Genomic DNA, 5,351 nt, shown 5'->3' with positions numbered 1-5,351 from the left:
AATTTTCAGATAGTACGACTTCTCTCATATCTTTTTCTTCCAAAAAATAACTACAATTTATACATTTTTATTTTATGACAGAATTGCTCTATTTTGTTCAAACTGTTTGAACAAATGTTCGATCAAATACGAACGAAAACAATTAATTGAATAAATTGTTCGATCCAATGATTCGATCTGTGAAACTTGAATTTTCAGTTGATCATTCAAAATATTTGACCAGGTCGGTTACTTGTCCCCACAGATGTTCAATATTCATTTGTCCCATTAAAGTAAGTTACAAAGATTTGCAGTCGGGGACAGGTTGATTTTGTTAATCCTTGGGATGGAATTAAGTCCAACCCAGGCCCCTATATGAGAAACGACCATAATTGTCTTCCTCGTAGGTGAAACAATTATCCGGTCCCAACATCTCGAGATGCATAACAAGATGAGTATGATCCCACTCAAGATGTGGAGAAACCATTCTGTGGGACTGCGAGGGGACCTCTAAAAGTAGGCCCCATGATAGTTTGCTCCAGGATGTAGGATGAGTTGGGTAAAATCTCAGATAGAATGATCCTGGGATGAGAAAAAAAGATCTCAAAAGTTTGACAAAAGGAATGGTCATCCTCTCTCGTCCTATTCTTTGTTTCGAAGACTGATTAATCTAAAACCTTACGAGAAACCCACAAAATACTATCCAAGGGTGCGTTTCAAATTTCCCTCAGAATTAGAAAGGGTATAATTAGGGCCACTTTCCGACTTTCAAATGATATCAATGAGGAAAAATGACATTGTTCAAGGCACATAAAACACATCCTTTATCATCAGTGTTGGAAATGTCAAACCCCCCAGCCCCAGGTTTCAGGACTGTGGGGGTTGACTTGGGTTATCCTAGAAAGTAGGATGACTTGGTACATCCTAGAAAGTAGCATGACCTAGTACATCATTGAGAATAGGATCGTGTCTACTTTTTAGGATCGTGCCTACTTTTTAAGGGGGCATTTAGGCCTTGGGTTGTGCATATAATAGCCCCCCATTTCCCTTGTTTTCTTCATCCCAACATCCCTTGATGTATTCTTCTTTTCTCCCTTGAGTTTCTTGAAAGTTCTTTTGAACTAGAAATCTCTTCCTCCTTCCCTCTCTCTTGGAGTTGGTGCTCTCTTGACGGTGACGACATGGGGATGTGACAAGGCTAACAACTACGCCTCGGTGTTTCTCCTCCTATCTTCTTGGGATCATCCTCTACATCTTCTTCATTGGTTCACGTCCAACTACGCTTCTGCGATTGTGTGCGCCCAACAATCAGTAAAATCGTCCGGCGCACCAGAATCGGGAACAACGGTTGTTATATAAAGTGGGCTATGGACATCACAAAAACATTTGTAACGCCACATTGAGCACAAGATGCACGAACACAAAGTACATTTTCAGACCTACTTGTAACAGGCAGAAGGCTTCTTTATTAGCCGGCGGCTTGAGCGGTACCTCTTTTCTTAAAAATACTTCAGGATAGTTTATTACACCACGAGCACTGCCCTCTATCCTTATTGTGCCCGCCTTCTCAGCAGCAGCGTAGACAGAAGCCCGAGACGCGGAGGCAGCAGGATGTGCAGCAGCTTCCGTATGGAAGAACGACGGGACGAGTACAGCAACTGAAGCACCTGCCGTTGATAAACAGGCAGCATCGTTTGCAGCAGAGTTGGTAAGCTGCGGTGCTAGGCGTGAAGTCATTGGTCCTCCACTCTGCCATGGGCTTTGCACCTTTTGACGAGAAATGTCATGGTGAGGGAGAGATCCATACGTCCAAATTCCAAACAAACGCAGACAAATCTATAGGCAAATATAGACACGCGAAGAAAACGATCTGCACGATGGACGACCTGCCAAAGAGCGAAGAAAGAGAGTATCTCTCACCTGGAGGCAGTTTCGGTGCAGGAGCAGCGGCGAAAGACATGGAGACGAGAGACCCCGTGATGGGAAACGGTTCCCTCTTTCTTCTCTCTTTCCTCTCTCTTTTCTTTTCTTCTCTCGCACTTATCTTTTTCCTCTCTCCTTCCTCAACACCTTTCTTTGACTTTTTCTTCTCCACTTATTCTCTTTCTTTCAATCTGTCCTCTATCCTTCTTAACGGCCTACAATTATTGACTATTCCACCTTTCTTTTTCTCTCTAATTTTCTCTTTTTCTCTTTTCTCTCATAATTTTCAATTTGACTTTTCTCATAACCTCTTCCCCTCACCTTTCTCAACTACTTTCTCTACGTGGAACCACCCTTCTCTATACCATTTCTCCTCGACGACCATTCCGAATTTGACAGTTTATTTTCCTTGTAACTACATGTTTCCTTCGTTTTAAAAGGGCCATGAGCCTGCTTGTATGAACACCTTTTACTTGAGAATTATTGTGAAGTGTTTTGTGAGAAAAAGAGTGATTCCTTGATGATTTCCTCTGGCGATAACGGCAACAGATATGGATCGACAACAGAACGAGTACGTGGTTTGTCTTTCTTCAACATCATCAACTCCTCTTTGGTTTTTTCCGCCTCATTCTCCATACTTTCCTCTCCATAATTTACCTATCCACTTATCCCCACCATTCCCCATCATTGAATACTTTCCTTCTAATTAACCCACCATCTTCACCTAATACAACTTGCCATCCTTCTTCATTTCCCCAATTCCCACACCGTGTCCCATCCAATTCCTCCAACATCACACTTCACCCTCCACTCCTTGCATCTTACCCATCAACCTTCTCTTTGCCAATCAAATCACACATTTCCTTTTAATCTTCTTTCCACACCTTCCCCTCTCTCCGTTTGCATCACTCGTGGAGCTGCAGTTCAACGTAATTCAAGGTCATTCAACATCGAGATACTCAAGCTATTGTCTCCCATCTCTCAGGTACCTTGAGACACCTTAACTTTGAGATATATATGGTTCATGATAATTATTAATTTGCTCAAGTGAGAAATTCTTAGAATCTCCATGTTATGCTTTAAATGGCCATTTCAAATACTATATTCCCATTAGTTAACACATTATTGTATTACCAAAGTGCCTTGTAGAGCCCCTGCTCCATTTACGTAATCCCTTCCTGTAGGATTATACCGACTTCGGATCACCCTCAAGGATACATAATTAACAACATATTTGTGTTATTTTATTAAATTCCCGAATCTATTTTTGTGTTCCTGTTGTAACTTGTTGAAGAGAAACAACGACCCAAGATGCTACGGTGAAATGCGGAATCAACTCGGACGTGATAATTGTGTCGGTGTATAGAGACAGGAAACAAGAACCTCTTTACGTCACCGGCGTGATGTCAACGTGCAAGGCTCTTGGTGCAGGGCAACGACTTCTCCTATGGTGCTGCGGAGCAACTCCTCAAACTCCCAAGACAAGGGAGCGGCCACCAAGGAGTGATGAAGACAAACCAAAGGAGAGAGAGAGAGGAGACGAGAGGAAGAGACAAGAAGAATGAACAGAAAACTCATATGCCTTGCATTTCAGAATAGATTTGCCCTCTATATATAGAGGGCCAATTACAGTTTCAGGGAATTTGAAAGGTCTGGGATATGAAAAGCCAAGAGCCTTTTCATATTCTCCAAAGAAGCCTCTTCATATTCCCACAAAGAGACAAGAGGAGGGGGGTTAAAACTTTTCAACTCCCCCTTCCTTTATTGGGGTTTGACTAGTCAAGCCTCCCCTTCACATTCCCGTAATGGGGCTGACACACCCCAACAAACTCCACCTTGGCAGACACCCCAGTCGCGCTAGGTGTTCTTGTCGCTTTCCCACGTCGCAGGCGCTCCACCTCCATCAAGGTACCTGCAACATGCACCAAGTCCAAACAATGTTTGAACTTCTCCACCGTGACAACCTTCGTCAACATGTCTGCGGCATTCTCCTCCGTGTGCACCTTCTGAAGGATAATCTCCTCAGAATTCAACAGCTCCCGGATCTTGTGATACCGCAAGTCAATGTGCTTCGACCGTGCATGGTAGACCTGATTCTTTGCCAAGCAAATGCCACTCTGACTGTCACATAACAGAGGAACTCCACCTTGAGCAATGCAGAGTTCTTTGAACAAACCCTTCAGCCACAAGGCTTCCTTAGCAGCTTCCGTGGCCGCCATGTACTCCGCCTCCGTTGTAGACAATGCCACAATTGACTAGAGTGTTGACTTCCAGCTCACAGGTCCACCGGCCACCGTAAACACATAACCGGTCGTGGATCTTCGATTGTCTCCATCTCCTGCAAACAAAGCAATAGTCACATAATCCTCCAGACGTGTAGGCGGCCTCATCTCCCACCTCGCTCGCCTAACAGCAATGCTCTCAGAATTCTTTGCGGCCTCATCAGCTGATTCTCCACCATCAGCTGAACTGGGTGGAATCTGCACATTCTCCACCTCCACCCAAGTCCTCTCTTGGACATTGCCGCCACCTGAATTCTGATCTCCCTGCTCATTGGAAGGCTTCACCATGTGATTTTCGTCAAAAACCACATCCCTACTGAACACAATCTTTTGCACTTCCGGATCCCAAAGCCGATAGCCTTTCACTTCGTCGCTATACCCCAAGAAAATGCACTTCTTGGACTTTGGATCAAGCTTTGACCTCTCATCAGCAGGTGTAAGGACATAACCTGGACATCCAAAAACACGCAACATGGAGTAGTCCACAGGTTTTCCAGTCCATACCTCTTCAGCCACCTTCCCGTCAAGAGCAGAATTTGGCGACCTATTCACCAAGTACGCCGCCATCTGAACTGCCTCTGCCCAGAACTCCTTGGGCAATTCAGCATTCAACCGCAAACACCTTGCTCTCTCCGCAATGATGCGGTTCATGCGTTCTGCAACGCCATTCTACTGAGGGGTCTTCTTCACCGTAAAGTGACGTCGAATGCCATGCTCTACGCAGAACTGATCAAATTCAGAATTCTTAAATTCCGTACCATTGTCAGTCCGCAAGACCTTGATCTTCCTCCCCGTTTGGTTCTCAACTCTTGCACACCAAGTCTTGAACCGTGAGAAAACGTCCGACTTGTGCTTCAAGAAGTAAACCCAAACTTTCCTGGAAAAATCATCAACAAACGTTAGAAAATATCGAGCACCTCCACGGCTCATCACGTCAACGGGCCCCCAAACATCAGCATGGATGTAATCCATGACACCGCCAGTATCATGTTTTGCAGCCTTGAACGTCACCCGACACTGTTTGCCCATGACACAGTACTTGCAAAAGTCCAATTTGCAAGACCTCACGCCGGGTAGCAGACCTCGTGCATGTAGCTTCTGCATGCCGGCTTCACTCATGTTGCCCAAGCGCAAGTGCCACAAGAGTGTGTAGTCCGTCCTTGGCTC

General features: G+C 44.8%; 1 long non-coding RNA gene across 1 annotated transcript; it reads right to left on the bottom strand.

Annotated features, from left to right (window-relative positions):
- Window positions 1–1,349: 1,349 nt before the first annotated feature.
- Window positions 1,350–2,043, bottom strand: LOC144705613 (uncharacterized). The gene is made up of 2 exons (XR_013582063.1): window positions 1,900–2,043; window positions 1,350–1,746 (listed from the first exon to the last, which is right to left on the bottom strand). It is a non-coding gene; the product is annotated as an uncharacterized LOC144705613 (long non-coding RNA).
- Between the last annotated feature and the right edge of the window lie 3,308 nt (window positions 2,044–5,351).

The sequence above is a fragment of the Wolffia australiana genome, chromosome 7 (genome assembly GCF_029677425.1).
Source record: "Wolffia australiana isolate 7733 chromosome 7, ASM2967742v1".
In the NCBI taxonomy this organism is placed as follows: domain Eukaryota; kingdom Viridiplantae; phylum Streptophyta; class Magnoliopsida; order Alismatales; family Araceae; genus Wolffia; species Wolffia australiana.
This window is presented reverse-complemented; position numbering and strand designations above follow the sequence as displayed.